The following is a 20,204-nucleotide window of genomic DNA, read 5'->3' on the forward strand; positions in this document are numbered from 1 at the left end:
AATAGTGGTTATTTTGTGAAATGATTCTCGCGACATCGTCTATACGTGTGGAAAATATGGGAAAGATAGGACAGGTATTCACTAAGATACAAGATGAAACATTTATGACCTTTGACCCTAATTTACATACCCAAGATGTTGTCCGATCTAGTAGTTGTTATTTTATGAAATAATGTACGAGACATGAACTAAACATGTGCAAAATATGGGGGTGATAGGGCGTGTTTTTCTTGAGTTATTGCAAAGAAAGTTGCAGAAAGAAAGAAATATCTCAATACATAGAAGATAAGCTTTAATTTCAACCAATTTTTTATCGTAATTCCGACATCGTATGAAAAAACGAAGGAAATGAAACGATAGCGCAAAGTCTCAGCTACAATATATTAAAATCTGGGAGAAATTCACCGAAGGGTAAGTGAGCTAGTGCTCGATAAAGACAATCATGTCAATTTTCACATTAAAGAAAATTCCCTCCCATAGAGATAACACGTCATAACGAAGATACAAAAAGAAGTACATATGACCTTTGACCTCAATTTGCACAGACAAGATGGCATCTGAGTAAAAAGTGATTATTTTGTGAAATGATCCTTGTAACATGGTCTTTGCGTGTGCAAAATATGGGAAAGATAAGACATGTATTCACTAAGATACAGGGTGAAACACCTATGACCTTTGACCCTAATTTACATACCCAAGATGGTGTCCGATCAAGTAGCTGTTATTTTATGAAATAATTCACGTGACATGAACTAAACATGTGCAAAATATAGAAGTGATAGAGGCCGTTTTTCTTGAGTTATTGCAAAGAAAGTTGCAGAAAGAAAGAAATATCTCAATACATCGAAGATAAGCCTGAATTTCAACCCAATTTTTTGACGTGATTTTGACATCGTATGAAAAAACGAAGGGCACACTTACGGTAGCGTAAAGTCTCAGCTACAACATATTAAAATCTGGGAGAAATTTACCGAAGCTTAAGTGAGCTAGTGCTCGATAAAGATAGTCATGTCAATTTTCATTTCCAGAAAAACTGCACTCCCATAGAGATAACACGTAAACTGGTCAAATTTGACAAGATTACTTTTAATCCATTTTTACGAGGTGATACCGTTATCCAATCAAAATATTGTAATTCTATGTTTGAAAGAACATTAAATAAGCTACATCATACTGAAATCTGGGTGAAAATTGACTAAGGACTAGTGAGATATGCTCGAATGAACTTGAAATTTGATGACGTCATTTTGAAAATTTACTTTTTTTACTTTATTAAGAAATTTGATATCTTTTAATCATTTTGTCAGCATTGCCACCCCATGAAATGACATGTACAACTCATCAGCTTTCAAAATATGTACAGAAAATGGGGGGTCACCGTCCATCCTGACGAGTAAAATCGGATTTAAAATTGGCAGTTTTTTGGCATAGTTGCACTGTATATCGCCATTGACGCGCGCGCGGAATTTCAACTTTGACGGGCCCGTATGACGTCATATTGAGTCGGATTGATTTGAAACTTGGTATAAATATTCCTTAACATTTCAGACATCCGATCAAAGTGAAAAAACTGGAAATTTCAATTGCACATGAGCTGTGCGTGCGTATATGCGCGCGCGCGTACGCGTCCGTCCGATTTTTTCAATTTTTCAAAAAATGCTCCAAATGGTCTGAAACGTGTGCAAAAAAATTTTGAGCTCGATTGGAGCATACAAATATTTCAACGCGCGCGTACGCGCACGTTTTAAGAGAAAATATGAATTTTGAGAACATGAGTAGAATGCGCATAATTTGAAATATATGTGACGTAAATTTCATTGAAAAATTTCATTCCATTAATGAGATATGATTGAGAATGTGTTTTCATATAATGACGTCATAGTGACGTCACGGTCGACTGATCACAATGATACATTAGATTTGTCGTCTTTGGGACATGATGCATACATGGTATAAGTTTGAAATTGATAGGCAGCGGACTTTCTGAGCTAACCTCTGCACAACTTTTGCGGAGAAATAAAGAAAGAAAGAAGAAGAAAGAATCCGTACAGATACAGAAGGTGATCCGAAGGATACTCGGATCACCTAAAAAGAAGAAAGAATCCGTACAGATACAGAAGGTGATCCGAGAGGATACTCGGATCACCTAACTAGAGATTGTAATTTGTCATCACTGACAAATTAAGGTGATCCGATTTTTTTTTATCAATGATTCGAGTCCTGGTCGCAATACGCATGACCATACAGGTTTCATATGTGTTTAGAGACATTGGCCGTGTGATGTTTGGATTCTCATTTAGAAAAGGGAGTCACATCTGCCATCTTTGGTGCCAAATTCTGTATACACTAAATAACGAAGATACAACAACAAATACATATGACCTTTGACTCGACTTTACACTCCTAAGTTGGCATCTGAGGAAGAAGTCGTTATTTTGTGAAATGATTCTTCCTACATCGTCTATACGTGTGCAAAATATGGGGAAAATAGGACAGGTGTTCACCAAGATACAAGATGAAACATTTATGACTTTTGACCCTAATTTACATACCCAAGATGGTGTCCGATCAAGTAGTGGTGTTTTATAAAATAAAGTACGTGACATGAACTAAACATGTGCAAAATATGGGGATGTTAAGGGCTGTTTTTCTTGAGTTACTGCAAAGAAAGTTGCAGAAAGAGTATCTCAATACATCGAAGTTAACCTTCAGTTTAACCAAGTTTTTAACGCGATTCCGACATCGTGTGAAAAAACGAAGGAGACTCATACGATAGCGCAAAGCCTCAGCTACAACATATCAATATCTGAGAGAAATTCACCGAGGGTGTTGAAGTTAGGCAGTGCTCGATAAAGACAATCATGTCAATTTTCACATCCAGAAAAATTCCCTCCCGTATGTACGTCATAACGAAGATACCTGTGGAAAGAAGTACACCACCTTTGAACGCACTTTGCACAGACAAGATGCCATCTAAGCAAAAAGTGGTTGTTTTATGAAATGATTCTTGTAACATGGTCTTTGCGTGTGTAAAATATGAGAAAGGTAGGTCATGTATTCACCAAAATAGAGGATGAAACATCTATCACCTTTGACCCTAATTTATACATACCGAAAAATGGCAGATATGACTCCTTTTTCTACATGAGAATGCAAACATCACACGGCCAATGTCTCTAGACACATTTGAAACCTGTATGGTCATCCTTTTGCGATCAGGAAACGAATCATTGATAAAAAAAAAATCGGAACACCTTAATTTGTCAGTCATGACAAATTACAATCTCTATGGTTTTGTGAAACGGTTCTTGGGCATTGTCTATACGTGTGCAAAATATGTGAAAGATAGGACAGGTGTTCACCAAGATGCAGGGTGAAACATTTATGACCTTTGTGTCTATACTTTACATACCCAAGATGTGTCCGATCAAGAAGTTGTTACGTTATAAAATAATGTATATGATATGAAGTAAACATGTTCAAAATATGGTTGTGGTAGGGGCCGTTTTTTAATAGTTATTGCAAAGAAAGTTGCAGAAAGAAAGAAATATCTCAGTACATCGAAGATAGGCTTTAATTTCAACCAGGTTTTCTAACGTGATCACAACATTGCTTGAAAAAACGAAGGGCACACATGCGATAGCGCAAAGTGTCAGCTACAACATATTAAAATCTGGGAGAAATTCACTGAAGGGTGAATGAGCAAGTGCTTGATAAAGGGGATCATGTCAATTTTCACTTCTAATCCCGACATCGGGTGAAAACACGGAGGACGCTCACACTACATCTCAAAGTGTCAGCTACAACATATTAAAATGTGGGAGAAATTCAGTTAAGGGTAAGTGAGCTAGTACTCGATAAAGACAATCATGTCAGTTTTCATATCTGGAAAAATTCCTTCCCATAGAGATAACACGTACGATCATGAAGATACAGAAAGAAGTACCTGGTGTAGTACGTATGTCGAACTTTGACTCCACTTTGCACAGGCTAGATGGCATCTGTGCAAAAAGCAGTTATTTTGTGAGATGATTCTTGTGAAATGGTTTTTGCGTGTGCGAAATATGGGAGAGATAGGACATGTATTCACCAAGATACAGGATGAGAAAATTGTGACCTTTGTCCCTAATTTACATACCCAAGATGGTGTCCGATCAAGTAGTTGTAGTTATTTTGTGAAATAATGTGCGTGACATGAACTAAACATATGCAAAATATTGGGGTGATGGGGCTGTTTTTCATGCGTTTCTGCAAAGAAATTTGCAGAAAGAAATAATTATGCAGACCGATTTTTCGGCCAACGGCTACCCATGAAAGGGGGAAATGTACCATTCATCGCCGCAGCTTTGAGAATATTACTAGTACATGGGCGTCACCAGGGGGGGTGCGTTGGGTGCGAACGCACCCCCCTTCAGATCCTTTAAAAAAAAAAAAATAAAAAAAAAATTAGTCTGCGAGCGACCTCAACGCCGGACGCTAAATAATTATTCTTTTCTACTTTTTTTTATATTTTGCACCAGGGACACACACACACACACACACACACACACACACACACACACACACACAAAACAATTCGCACCCCTGGTTCTGGCAGCACTGATTTTATACTTATCTATTAGTATTCTACAGTATTTACTATTTATCGACCATACTGTACATCCGTACGATACGGAGCACTTATACACGTTTGCATGTACGTGTGCTACTTACAAGTATGTAGGGTCTATGTACGTTATTTCTGACCAATCCATATTGCCAGCCCAAGAGCGAGCCTTAGCCTCATAAAAAAAAATAAAAAGAAATGGAGGGGCAAGCATATTAATTGCCCCCCCCCCGTAATCAATAATTCCCGAAATGAGAAGATTTTCTTGCTTTTGAAAGAAAACAAAAATGTTGCCCCCATGAAAATATTGGAAGGCAAGCGCACCATTTGCCCCACCCCACATAATCATAATTCCCGCGATGAAAAGATTTTCTTGCTTTTTTGTTAGAATTCAAGAAATCTGTCCAATTATTTCACCCAAAAGCAATGGCGTAACTACGGAGAGGGGGGGGGGGGGGTGCGGCCCCTCCCAATGCGCTGGTTAAAAAAAAAAGGATTTCCCGAAATAGTAGTTCAAGTGTTAGTAAACTGCTTTTGAATGAAAGGGTGATCCAGAAATAAGATATCTTTCTATGATTTCTTTTAACCATAATTAAATAGGTATATAGTGTGAAACATTGTTCAAAAAGCCCGGACCCGACAAAAGATTGTGATTCCTGGTTGGCATTCTGCATATAAGCAGGATGTGCGCAGTGTACTCAGTACATCCGAACGAAGAGTCGCTACAATCAGGGGCTTCCACCTCCCTGCTACAATGTTGCGCAATGTGATGTAGAATGTACACCTTTGTACGTTACGCTTCGTTATATCAAAGCTAGATCATTGATTTTGCAGTGTTGCTTTACATACTAGTCTATATATATATATATATATATATATATATATATATATATATATATATATATATAAATGTCTTGCATTGCCAATAAAAAGACTTGACCTGGGTTAATTCCTAACTTTTCCATGTATATAATATACACACACACAAACAAACACGCACAATTAGTTTAGGGGATGCTCTAAAGTGCAGATTTTGGACGTCCTTTCAACGCTTGGTCACTTCGACGCCACCTCGCTGGTCATACCTCCCCCAGTCATGAACATAAACCCACACCCTTGACTACCAGTGGCGGATCCAGGGGGTGGGGCGCACCGGGCGTCCCCCCCCCCCTTTAATTTTCAAAGCGAAAAAAAAAATAGCTGCAAACGGCAGTTTGTGGACAGTAAATAATGTCAAATTTTCAAGCTTGCTCGCTCCTCTCGCTTGCATTTAGTCGTAATGCCATTCTCCTGGAGTTGCTGCCAGTAATTGCCGGCAGTTGCGCCTGGTGCGCCCCCCTTAATTTCCAAAGCGAAAAAATATACTTGAAGCTACAAACGGCAGTTTGGGGACTGTAAAATGTCAAAATTTTCAAGCTCGCTCGCTCCGTTCGCTCGCATTTAATCTGTATGCCATTCTTCTGATGTTGCTGCCAGTAATTGCCTGCAGTTGCGCCCGGTGCGCCCCCCCCTTAATTTCCAAAGCGAAAAAATATGGCTAAGAACGGCAGTTTTTAGACTGTAAAATGTAAAATTTTCAAGCTCGCTCTCTTCACTCACTCGCATTCAATCTTTATGCCATTCTTCTGATGTTGCTGCCAGTAATTGCCGGCAGTTGCGCCTGGTGCGCCCCCCCTTAATTTCCAAAGCGAAAAAATATAGCTACAAACGGCAGTTTGGGGAATGTAAAATGTCAAAATTTTCAAGCTCGCTCGCTCCGTTCGCTCGCATTTAATCTTTATGCCATTCTTCTGATGTTGCTGCCAGTAATTGCCTGCAGTTGCGCCCGGTGCGCCCCCCCCCCCTTAATTTCCAAAGCGAAAAAATATGGCTAAGAACGGCAGTTTTTAGACTGTAAAATGTAAAATTTTCAAGCTCGCTCTCTTCGCTCGCTCGCATTTAATCTTTATGCCATTCTTCTGATGTTGCTGCCAGTACTTGCCTGCAGTTGCGCCCGTTGCGCCTCCCCCCTTAATTTCCAAAGCGAAAAATATGGCTAAGAACGGCAGTTTTTGGACTGTAAAATGCAAAATTTTCAAGCTCGCTCATTCCGCTCGCTCGCTCCAAAAGGCAGTTTTTAGATTGTAAAATGTCAAAATTTTCAAGCTCGCTCTCTTCGCTCGCTCGCATTTAATTGTTATGCCATTCACCTGATGTTGCTGCCAGTAAAATTGCCAGCAGTTGCGCCCGGTGCGCCCCCCCCCCCTTAATTTCCAAAGCAAAAAAAAAATATGGCTACAAATGGCAGTTTTTGGACTGTAAAATGTCAAAATTTTCAAGCTCGCTCGCTCGCTCGCTCGCATTTAATTGTTATGCAATTCTCCTGATGTTGCTGCCAGTAATTACCGACAGTTGCGCCCCGTTGCGCCCCCACCCCTCCTTTATTTCCAAAGCGAAGAAATATGGCTCCAAACGGCAGTTTTTGGACTGTAAAATGTCAAAAATTTTCAAGCTCGCTCTCTTCGCTCGCTCGCATTTAATTGCTATGCCATTCACCTGATGTTGCTGCCAGTAATTGCCAGCAGTTGCGCCCGGTGCGCCCCCCTTAATTTCCAAAGCAAAAAATTTTCAAGCTCGCTCGCTCCCCTCGGTCGCATTTAATTGTTATGCAATTCTCCTGATGTTGCTACCAGTAATTACCGGCAGTTGCACCCGTTGCGCCCCCCCCCCCCCACGCCTCCTTTACTTCCAAAGCGAAAAAATATGGCTCCAAATGGCAGTTTTGGGACTGTGAAATGTCAAAATTTCCAAACTCGCTCTCTTTGCTCGCTCGCATTTAATTACTATGCAGTTTACCTGATGTTGCTGCCAGTAATTGCCAGCAGTTGCGCCCGGTGCGCCCCCCTTAATTTACAAAGCAAAAAAATATGGCTACAAACGGCAGTTTTTGGACTGTAAAATGTCAAAATTTTCAAGCTCGCTCGCTCCCCTCGCTCGCATGTAGTCGTCATGCCATTCTCCTGATATCGCTGCCAGTAATTTGTCGTTTCACACCGTCATTCCATAATCCATTTATAGGGGGTATACCCTAACCCTTTCCCCGCTTGGTTTCCCTCAAAAAACAGTAAAAGTCTAGGGATTGAGAGCTTCCTATATTCCAAATGTCTGTCCAAAAAATCTCGTAAACATTTAGTGTCAAAACGCACCCCCCTTGAAAAAAAGCTGGTGACGCCCCTGCTAGTATGTGAAGACAAAGTTGTGCGTAAATTGTTTCATAAAGCTGTTCGTATATCAAGTTACGAACAACTTACGAGCGACTGGTGATCACTTTTCGATTGCTATAGTTATTAGAATTTCAATAATTCAGCACAAGAACTGATCACCAGTCGGTCGAAAGTTGTTGGTGACTTTACGAACAGCTTTATGAAACACCCACGAATTCTCGGGCGTGTGCGACGGGCTTTCCATGGTAGTATCGCGTCTCTCGCAGTGCTCCCTCCGTGATCCACACAGTGCATGCCTGCGTGGAGTGTACGTACGTACCAAAGAGTATAGAAGCGCACGCGTGCTCGTACGCTTATACCATGGCTCTACTCTGTTAGTAGCTCCATGCTTTATGCGTAGTACCTTACCCACATATACAATACGGAGGTGGTGTACGTGTTTGTCAATTCGTAACCTACTGCATTGGCGTGGCAGCGCAGCGACAGGCTCACAAATACGACTTCTGAAGACCTTTGCGTGAGACTGACGGTTTGATTAGTTTGGAGTTCGAGTACCAGGTGGGTATTAGTCTGTAAACGCAGGCATGCCTAAACACAGATGTTTGGGTTTTTAGAACAAAATTTCATGTGTGTAGTCGTGGTGCTGTTAGTGTTAGTGACTATAATAAACGTTAGGGTCTATCAGTAGTATCACTCTTATGTGTTCAGTAGTGTCTGGGGACATGCCCATCGTATCACCACAGCTCAGGCCCTATACGTGTACGAAGCTGTTGTAGTGCGTAGACCGTACGTTTAAATGTCAGGAGTATCAGGAAGGAAGTTGCGAAGTTTTTAACGTTAGACCGCGTTTCCTGAATGGACAAGGTGTGAGCCATATCATGATTTGCTATGTAATTACTAGGAAGGCTAAGTTCCAAAGAACCTACTTTAAGAGTTGACGTTGACTAAGAGGGCTTAGCGTTACTCTGGTGATTTGCTTCTGCCAAATCTGGGCGAGATGCGGGCGCCATACTTTAATGCGTAGCTAACACCACGACCAGTAGAGGGCGTATTTTACAGTGCTATATAGCGGTGATTCCTGTCCCCCTTTCCTGTCCCGTAAATATTCCCTGTCCCCCTTTCCTGTCCCGTAAATATTCAATATTGAATGATGCGCCTTTAAGCACCACCAACAACAACAACCCTTTCATTTCACCTTTTTTTATAGGGGGCATGCAGGGGAAGAAATATAACGTTACTTAGCCTGGACCTTGTTTTGTCATACAGAAGTATCATTCCTGTTTAATCATGAAATGTAACTGAAGAGAAGTCATTTATTTTCCAATATGTAGTCCCACAATTACACATCACAAGCTTGACTTTGACCTAATTTCACTGAGTTATGCTGACCGTGTTATAACAATAGGGTTTCCCTGTGCAGATGTGTGCACAGTGAAAAATGTGTTTTTAAGCAAGATTATAAGTTTAAAAGATGGTTTTCCTTTGTTATAAGAATTGTTTAGATTGCAGGAACAGTAAAATAATTTTACAAAGATTTGTATAAAAAATTTGGGTGTTGTGCCTCATATTCCTCTCAAGTACCGGTATGTATTTTCAGAATGTGTGTACCTCACATTATTAGTGGTCTGTCCTTAACACAAGGTCCTCAGGACCAGAAAAATGTGCTTGTTATAATGAAACCTTGTTATATCAGGGTTACAAAAATAATACAATACAAATTGAAATTACAATCTAGGACCACAAAAAAATTACCTTGTTATAGTGAACTTCGTCGTATCAGTGATAATTGTAGAGAGTTCACTGTATAGCCTATACAGGTATTGTTGTAACGTTTGTATTTTTCCTTTCTTTTCTTTCTGCAGGTACTGGTTGCTTTGGAAGGAGATTTATGTTGGTCTTTGTTGAAAGTACGTTTGTGTTTGTGTTTGTTATTTGTTGAATCATCTTCATCCTACATTTCATCTCATACCATTTCACCTTCATCCTTGAATATTCAGTGAATATTCACTGAGATTACATCTGGAAATTCATCCTGGAATTCACGAACTCATCCCTGAAATATCTGAAATATACCTGAAATACCTGAACTTTACCTGAAATACCTTAACTTGAACTTTACCTGAAATACCTTAACTTGAACTTGAAGAAAGCTGAGAACAGAGAACTTCTGAGTGCATGAGAATAAGACAGTATCAGAAGGAGAGAAAGTTTCAGAATCAGAGGCAGAAAGGGTTAGAGTCAAAGAGAAAAAGAGTGAAATCAAAGAGAGGAAGAGTGAGAGTTGACGAAAAAGGAGTAAAAATTAAGCAGAATAACAGAGTTTTAAAGAGTGTTTGAATGAAAGAGTGCATTCTTTAAAAGGATAGTTAAAAACTGGAAAGAGAATTGTCCTAGAGAAGGCGAGAAGTTTGCTGGAAACTTGAAAATAGAAACAGTTAATTTGAGAAAAGGTGTTTAAGAGTCCAGATTACACTGAAAGATTATTAAAGAGTGCCGTCATAAGACGAAAGCATTATAGTGTTGTAAACTAATTGGGGTAGACAAAATTTGCACCTTCAAGGATTATTTGATATTTGATATATTCTGCATTGAAAGTTGCTGCAAATAAATCAACTACAGTTGGCAAGAGCTAATAGCTAGGAGTTGAAATTTTGAAGGAATTGTTAAAAGTGTGAGAAACAATTTATGAGGTGAGGCGAGAAGTATACTAAAAATTTTATGTAAAAATATTTTTTGGTATCTTGAGTCTTGAATTTTCGTTAATTGTTAATAGGATAAAAGAATAATTGAAGAGCGCCATCTTCAGATAAAAGCATTTTAGTCATAGTAAATGAAGGGAGAGACGTTAATATTGCACCTTAAAGGGCTATTTATAAATATTGGGCTGTGAAAACAAAAGCACAATTAGTAAAAGACATACCTTTATTGCAAAAGGAGTCATCTCAAAACAGAAACATTACTGTTTCTTTAATTGTCAGTGAAGACAAAGAATAATTGGTGAAATTGAAATTTTTGTTGCGAAAGACCCTACCCTAAGAGAAAAACATATAAGGGAGACCGATTATTGTGCAGTTAAGGCAAAAGCATAATTGGTAAAATTGTAACCTTTTTTACAAAGAGCATAATCTCGAGATAAAGGCATAATTTAGTCAAATCAAATGTTAGAGAATTGAAGCTGAAATTTCTGTTGGCAGATATCGTAAAAGGAAATTGGCATAGCTTTTCTATAAAGTAGGAATTGAAGCACGTAACAGACAAAGAGTGCCACCTGTTGCTAGAAACAAGCAAACATTGTAGAAATATCCCCACCTGTTGGTAGAAACATTATATGGATCGGTGTTGCAGCTTACTGCTGGAATTTGTATTGCAGTGAAATATAGTACATGTACTGTACACATGTATTAGTGCAACTTTCAAAGCTATTCAATCCGACAATTTTGTTACCAATCGCAGTACTAGTGGAGTAGGTGTGATTCATAAAAGTATAGTGATTCAAGGAATATAACTGTGTTGATTGACAGTTGATTGATATACATTTATTTAGTAATAGGTACCATTATACTTTCAAAGATTCGAAAGCCCTGTAGTTTGACAATGGAAGCAAGTGAATTCAAGATTGTTATTGGTGATATCCTAGATATCCTCCATAGTTGTGACTTGATGAGAAATGTAGAGGTCAGTGAATGTGATGCATGTTGCAGTGTGATCAATGAAAATGAAAGCAGAGTACCATGTGAGGATTGTGGCAAGCAGTTTCATGTGATGTGTACAGGAACTATTTCTCATGAGGCTAGAATGTGTGATGCAAGGTTGATTTGGATATGTTCAGCATGTGGAAGCAATAATATTGCCCATCGCATCTTTGACAAAATTGGCATTCCTTGTCATTTCAATAGATACGAACTTCTCGAAGACCTTGGTGATGAAGATTTTCATGTTGATGTTTCACTTACATCACGCAAGAGCAACCAGAGAAAGAAACCAACGAAGATGAGACTGAAAAAGAGGTATGTGAGAAGAAAGAACAAACGTGGTGTTCTAGAAATGACAAATGTGTGTGTGGAGGAAAGAGCAAATTGTGACAGAGATGAATCAGATCCGACATTCATCTCAAATCTCACTAGGAGGCAATTTGAACCATTAGAAACTGCAGTTGATGATGGTTGGACAACTGTGAAATCAAGGAAGACAAAAGTGATTGAGAAGGCCAAACTGACAACATCCCAAACAATGACTAACAATCCTAAGACCAAGACCAATAACAAGAGCACAGTGAGATCAGTAAATGGTGTGATTCTCCAACCTGGCGTGACCTACATTGGCAAAGCAATGAAAGGCTACTATCTTGAAAAACAGAGAAGAGCCAAGACCAGCAAAGGCAAAAAATCAAAAGTAGAAACAAGGCAAGAAGAACATGGTGAACTCGTGAAGCGAAATATGAATCGAAACTTGGACACAGAACGAAATGATAGTCTGCAGGTGTATACTGAATCTGTATTGAATGTATATTCAAAGTGTGTTCAGTCACCTCATGTTATGGCAAAATACTCTGAGCAAATCTATGCAAAAACACAGAGAAGTTGGGCTGATGTGGCTAAAAGCACTCCGAATATGACTAATGGATGTTTCGTACTGAGTGGTGATCAGGCTACATGTGTCTCTGTCCTTTCCACAGACATTGAAAAAGAAGTTTGGAATGTAAACAGGCTCTATGGAGGTGGAAATGCACGGCAACCAAGAAAGAAAGGTCGTTTCACGAAGATCCGCAACAAACAAAGTGTGCCAGTGGTTAAAAATGCTGACTCACAGGTGCGTAACAATGAAAAGGTGAAACATGACATTTTTGAAGGAGAACATGCAGCAAAGAATGAAAAGTTGTGTAAGAATGAAATATCTGACCGTGAGGACAGTAATTCCACAAATAGAGACAACACAGGCTCGAATGATATGTCCAAAGTGAAGTGTGACAGAATCCACGATATGCATGAACTAAACCCATGTTACAGCGAAACAAAAGATGTTGAAGGTGACAGTCAAATATCAGTGAATGAATTGTTCTCTGTGAATTCTACTACAAATGTAAATGTTCACTCTCCGTGTCACAAACCTGTTTCAGGTATGCAAAACATGTGTGTTCAAGTTTGTAATGAATCAATATTCCTGCCTGAACGTGAAAAAACTATTAATCCATCTGATTGCATAGTAATGAATGCTGGTTCTGCAAATAGTGTTGACCACCATAATTCATATGATGTTCAAGAATCGTCTGTACTTATATTAGATGGTGAACCAGCTGCAAATGATTTAGAGACTGAAGAACGTGTCTGTAAGCCTGTTTCTCTTTCAGATTCAGAATATGATAGAAGGCAATCATATCCTCTGACTAAAACAATCGCACAAGGAAATTTTAATCAAGGTGATCAACGATTTGGTTATACTGCTGGCAAACAATGTGCATGTAATTCTATTGTGGCAGTTCTCTACATTCAAACAAAGAATGGAATCGAAATGAGACCTCGTGATCTTGATCAGATTCTGACACTTGGGAATGAGTTGTATTATTACATAAAGAAGGATTCACAACTGAATGAAGAGCTTGTAATGATAGATGAATTACCGAAGGAACTTCATATTCTGGATGAAAAATTTCAAATAACCTATGGTGAATCGAAATATGGAGTGTTGGAAGGAGATCAAAACAATTTGTCAAATTTTGGTGCTTTGCCATTGAGTCAAGCATTAGAACAAGAACTGTGCCGATATGATGCATGTCTTATGAATTTTGCTGAGAGTACATTTGCAATCATTAGGCATCACAGTGGTTATTATGTGTTTGATTCTCATTCCAGAAGTCATGATGGATACTTGGTACAAGATGGATGCAGTGTCTTGCTTAGCATTTCATCATGGCAAGGTATACAGGTACACTGTTTGAATTTGGCAAAATCTATGGCATGTGATTTACGTACTACTCAGTTTGAATTAACCGGTCTGGCAGTAGAATTCAATTCTAAGAAAAATGTATTGACAACTAGTGGCTCTAAGAGATCAAAGACCCTAAATACTGCGTGTGGGAATATAAATGATCAAAACAGCGACTATTCGCAACATTGTCATCATATTGAAAGAAATCTGAGTTATAGTGATGAGACTCAAAATGTAACAATAAAGGAAACCAGAGTTAATGTAAGCAGTGATGACTATGGAAGTGAGAATGAAGTTGAATTTGTTTCACTTGAAAAGACAACACAAAGAAGAGATAGAAACTTCAAATTTGCACCAATTACATATGTAGACAAGCAGTGTTTGTGCAATAGATTAAATGTCAATTACTGTGGCGCAGCCAGTGAACCAGTGGAAGATACAAATGAAAATTTGTGTATGAGGAAACCTGTAAATATCAAGAGAGTTATGGGTGATGGCAACTGCTTTTACAGAAGTATTTCTCATGTAGTTACTGGCAGTGAAGGAAACCATTTCATGCTCAGGAAATCCAATGTGGCACATTTACTGGAAACGGGTGATTTATTTAAAAATTTAATTAACACAGTGAAATATCAGAATGTCAGGGACTTTGTACTTCAAGAGAAATTGATGGATTTAGGAACATGGGCTGGTCACACTGATATTAGTTCAATGGCACATATGCTAGATTGTGATATATATGTGTATGATGATCGTACAAAAAATTGGCAAATTTTGTCTGCAAGGAAACCGGGGTACTATAACAAGGTAACAACTGAAAGAGGCATATATATTGTGTTCACTGGAAGCAATCATTTTGATGTAGTTGAAAGTGTAACTGCTGTTCAGTCTAGTACTTTGGATGAAAAATTAAGTGTGTTTCATGTGAATTCAGATGCAAATGTGGAAAGTAAAAAAGAAAGTCATCATGAATCATCTAAGGCTACCGAAAACTTGACATTGAAGAAAGGCAGTGTTAGAGTGAAGAAAATGATGTCCAAACAAATAATGGTGTCAAACTTGCAAGAGACACAAATTCCATTACAAAACACATGTCAACAGACAGTAGTCGATGTTGATGCATCCGAGGTGAAGCAAGTGGGAGAAATTAAAAAGATTAATCTCATGTACACACCTGTGAATAAATTTGACAGAGAGAAGTTTTGTTGCAAATTAGGCATAAAGGTTAATGACAAATGTAGCAGTAATGATGTGCCAAAAGATATGGTGGAAAATGGTAATATTACTGTCCTGTCACAACCATTAACTATCTATAAAATTAGTGGTGATGGAAATTGCTTTTACAGAGCTATGTCATATGTCACATGTGGCAAGGAAGATTCACACCGTGATGTTCGAAAAGCAACAGTTATGCATATTTTACAAAACAAGCAAGATTATGTAAGCCTTTTAAAATCAGGATACACAGATGTTGTAAAATACATTGCAAAGGAAAGAGTATTCAACAATGGCACATGGGCTACAGAATTGGAAATAATGGCCTTATCAAATCTACTAGATACTGATATTTATACATATGAAGAAAACTGTTCAAAATGGAAATTATTTGGTGCAAGCAAACTTCAGTTTGGAATTGTTACATCACAAAGAGGTGTTTACTTGCAACACACAAATGGCAATCATTACGATGTTGTAGAGTCTGTATGTCCAAGGATCCAAACATTAAGTTCATGCCAAAACTTGTCAAGACCACAAAACATTACCGCTATGGAAACGCCTGTGACAAGAAAGAGAAGACTCACAACTGAGAGAAAAGTTACGAAACAAGTCGGTGATTGTCAAATAAATGTATTGAACAATGAAGTTTTAGAGGATGACATTGAACGTGCTGTTAAAATGAGTAGGCATACTGAAGAATCTGAAGAAGTTGAAACTACAAGGCAAACTACAAAAAGGAAAAAACAAAGAAAAAAAAGTAATGCAAATATTACCAGACGAAAAAATAGAGATCGAATGAGAGCACAGAGAGAAAAGAAAAAAAATGAGCAAAGACAGTTAGAAATAGAATGTTTATCAGATGTTCAGCCTTTTCTATTCCGCAAACTAAAAAATGCAGCTGCAAAGAAAGTAAAATATCAAACAGATGAACCTTACCGGTTCGAAAAGAGAAGAGAAATTAAGGAGAGACAAAGAAACAGGTACTTGTTCGATCCTACTTACAGAGAAAATGTCAAGAGAGCAATGAGCAGAAAGATGAGAGCTAGATATCAACGCAATGCTTTATTAAGAGAAAAAATCAAGAAAATGATGAGGACAAAGATGAAAGCTAGATACCAAAATGATGCTTCATTTCGAGAAAAAATTAAGAAAAGGATGAGAACAAAGATGAAAGCCAAATATCAAAACAGTGCTTCATTCAGAAAAAGGCTGAAGACAATGAGGAAAGTAAACTATGGGTGCAATGTTCTACATAGAGAAAGGCTTAAGAAAATGAGGAAAGCTAGATATCAAAACAATGCTTTATTCAGAGAGAGGCGTAAGAAAATTATGAGGAAAGTTTCAAACATTAAGTACAAGACAAATTTTTTGTACAGACAGCAGGTTGCAATGAGAAACATGAAACGAAAAAAACAAGAAAAAATGAATATGAGAAATTGTGACCATGTTTTGAAAAAATTTAGGGAAATTGTTTCACACGGCCCTGAATATGTATGTTGCGTATGTTTGAAATTATTATTCAAGAATCAAGTATTGAAGTGTACAAAAGCAAAATATAACGATTTGAGGTGCTTAAAGGAGGAGTATTTACATACATGCAGCGATGACTGTGATATTGACTGTCAAATAGTAAAGTCATCAAGAAATTTTTTATGGGTTTGTTACACTTGCCACAGGAAATTATTAGCTGGTAATATGCCTGCTGAAGCTAGCAGAAATAATTTAGAATTACGTGCTATTCCTGCGGAACTTGGAAATCTGAATCAGTTGGAAACACATTTGATTGCACTAAACATTCCATTTATGAAAGTTTTGAATTTGCCTAAAGGAGGACAATATGGAGTGCATGGCCCAACAGTTTGTGTACCTTCACGCACAAATGAAACTGTAAAGATATTACCTCGACCGGAGACTGATGATCAATTAATTCGCGTAAAGCTAAAGAGGAAACTGTCATATAAAGGACATTATGAATATCAGTTTGTCAAGAAAAACAATGTCCTAGCTGCATTGGAATATTTGAAAAAGAATAATAAGTGGTATTCTGATATTGCTATTGATAGCGAATGGGACTCTGATTTATCAGACAAAAATAGTAAAACAGCTTGTGGTAAACTATTTGATTTAAGTGAAACTAATGATGATGATGATGATATAGAGGATGATCAAGATGGACGATTACAAGGCATTCAGTTGGGCACATGTTTGCAGAAGGTCGATATGAGACAAGAAGTGCTTGATCAGTTTTTTGATGATATTATATGCTGTGCTCCTTGTGAAAAGAATAGTCCTGTGTCACTATTGATGGATGAGAGTAATGAGGCAAAATGTTTTCCTGCTCTGTTTCCAACAGGCCAGCCAACATTTCATGATACCAGGTACATTAAAGTAACACTTGGTCGTTATTTGCATAATCGTTTGATGCATGTAGACAACAGATTTGCAAAAAATACAGAATATATTTTCTATGCTCAGTGTATTTATGAACTGCAACAAATACTTTCTAGTGTTTCTATAGCTGTCAGAAAAAGCTCAGAGAAAATAGATAATTCCACATTGATGCGATGTTCAGATCTAAAGGATGCAAGAAAACTTCATGAGATACTGGATTCGAATAAAGGATATAAATTTCTGAAACAAATACGAGGAACACCTCCATACTGGCAATCTACACAGAAAGATGTATTAGCAATGGTTAGACAACTTGGAAAGCCTACATGGTTTGCATCATTTTCATCAGCTGAAATGAGATGGCCTGAAGTTATTAACACATTGCTAAATCAACAAGGTGATGGGAGAAAAGCAAGTGATCTGGATTGGACAGATAAGTGTAATTTATTAAAATCAAATCCAGTGACAGTAGCTCGTATGTTTGATAAACGCTTTCATGCATTTTTGAACAGAGTGATTCTTTCTGAGGCAGAACCTATTGGCAAGATAATTGACTATTTTTACAGGATTGAATTTCAACAGAGAGGATCTCCACATACACACTGTTTATTCTGGGTTGAAAATGCACCTAATTTGGGTGTCGAGAAAGATGAAACTGTCATAGATTTTATTGATAAGTATATTTCATGCAACATTCCATGTGAGGATGAAGATGAAGAACTGTATGAAATAGTGAAGAATGTTCAGCTTCACTCAAAGAAACATTCAAAATCATGCAAGAAAAAGGGAACCTCCTGTAGATTTAATTTTCCAAGACCACCTTCTGAGAAAACATTTGTTGTGAAGCCTGATGATAATCCAGAAGTTACAGATGAGGCTCAAGATGTTCTGTCTGCAGTAAAGAATTCATCATGTGTGGAAGGCAAATATGATAATGCTAGGCAGCTCTTTGAAGCTCTTGGGATGTCTCAAAAGGAATTTGAAGATGCCTATAATGCTGTAGCTACAAAAGAAGATGTAGTCATGAAAAGAGATCCAAAAGATATATGGATTAATCAATATAATTCATTCTTACTCAGAGCTTGGAATGCCAATATGGATTTGCAGTATATAACAAATGAGTATGCCTGCATTGTTTATGTTGTGTCATACATGTCAAAAGCAGAAAGAGAAATGAGTTTGCTCTTGAAAAATGCTGAAAGTGAAATGAGAGAGGGCAATGAAGATGCTCGAAAGAGTATGAAAGAAATAGGACATGTGTATATGCAAAACCGTGAAGTTTCAGCACAAGAAAGTGTGTATCGTGTTTGTGGCCTGAGATTGAAAGAGTGCTCAAGAAAAGTAGAGTTTATACCTGTTGGACCAAACCCTGTGAGAATGAGTCTACCACTGAGTGTTATTCAAAGCAGACGAGACGATGATGATAGGAGCCCATGGATGCCAAGCAGAATTGATAAATATAAAGCCCGACCTGATGGTTTTGAATTTGAAAATATGTGTTTAGCCACATTTTGTTCAAAGTATAGACTACTCAGTGAATCTGATATAAAGGGTAAGAAACAGAAACAGAGTGTGTTTAAATTGAGAGATCAGCTGGGCTATATACAAAAAAGAACAAGAACCAATGATGCTGTAGTGAGATACCCTCGTTTTTCACCGACTGTAACCCCAGAAAAATATTATCAGAGTATATTGCAACTATTTTTGCCATATCGTACTGATAAACAGTTAAAACCTGACCAATTTTTGACATATGAGGAATTTTATCAAAATGGATCTGTTCGAATGTTTAATAAGAATTTGGAAAGTGTCAAAAGTATTGCCAATGAAAATCTCAGGCAGTATGAAAAAAACGCTGATACAATTGATCAGGCACAAGAATATCTTGAGAAATTTGGTGCACAAGAAGATGCATGGGGATTACTCTGTCCAGAAACAGAAGTTGAAAGACATGAAACAGCTAAAATCCATGTAGAAGTTGAAGATGCTGACAATGAGTTTAGAATCCCAGATCTTGAATCTAAATCTCAGGAGAAAGAGTCATATGGCATAGAATTTCGATCATGTAGCATTTCGAGAGAAGACAGTAATGTCTTATTAAGAACTTTAAACAGCAAGCAGCAAAAAGTGTTCTACAAAATACGACAATGGTGTCTTGACAGAGTTAATGGAAAAGAAGCCACACCGTTTCAGATATTTGTGACAGGTGGTGCTGGAACAGGAAAAAGTCATCTGGTGAAATGCATATGTAATGAAGGGACAAGAATTCTAGGTAAAATGATGCATAATCCAGATGATCTTTCAATTATGAAAGTAGCTCCAACTGGAATTGCAGCCTACAATATTGATGGTAGTACTATTCATAATGCACTGTCCATACCCATTTCTGCTTCATTACCTTATCAACCCCTTGGAGAAGAAAAGATAAGTCATTTACGTACTCAGCTGGGCCAATTACAGATACTAATAATTGATGAAATATCCATGGTTGATCAGAAGCTACTGTGGTATGTACATGGACGTTTAAGGCAAATAAAGCAGACGCGTGATGATGCTCCATTTGGAAAGGTTTCAGTTATTGCAGTTGGAGATTTTTATCAGTTACCCCCAGTAAAAGGTACTCCTTTGTATAAAGATACATTGCAAAGTTCTTTATGGACAGACAACTTCTCTATGATTAACTTGGATGAAATAATGAGACAAAAGGATGATGCAGACTTTGCTGTTCTTTTGAACAAATTAAGGGTAAAAGAAAAGAAAGATGAATTATCAAGTGATGATTTTGCAGTTCTTCAATCATGCCAAACTGGAGAGCAATGTGAGGATGCACTGCATATATATTCTTCAAACAAACAAGTAAA

At 37.8% G+C, this 20,204-nt stretch overlaps 1 long non-coding RNA gene across 1 annotated transcript; it reads left to right on the top strand.

The window, feature by feature from the left end:
* Positions 1-8,132: 8,132 nt before the first annotated feature.
* Positions 8,133-18,375, top strand: LOC139723432 (uncharacterized). The gene is made up of 5 exons (XR_011710354.1): positions 8,133-8,367; positions 9,672-9,716; positions 11,706-11,816; positions 12,485-12,618; positions 13,659-18,375. It is a non-coding gene; the product is annotated as an uncharacterized lncRNA (long non-coding RNA).
* Positions 18,376-20,204: the final 1,829 nt, after the last annotated feature.

This window comes from Diadema antillarum, unplaced genomic scaffold (assembly GCF_040938485.1).
Source record: "Diadema antillarum isolate AM-2024a unplaced genomic scaffold, OU_Dant_1.0 scf00000190, whole genome shotgun sequence".
Classification (NCBI taxonomy): domain Eukaryota; kingdom Metazoa; phylum Echinodermata; class Echinoidea; order Diadematoida; family Diadematidae; genus Diadema; species Diadema antillarum.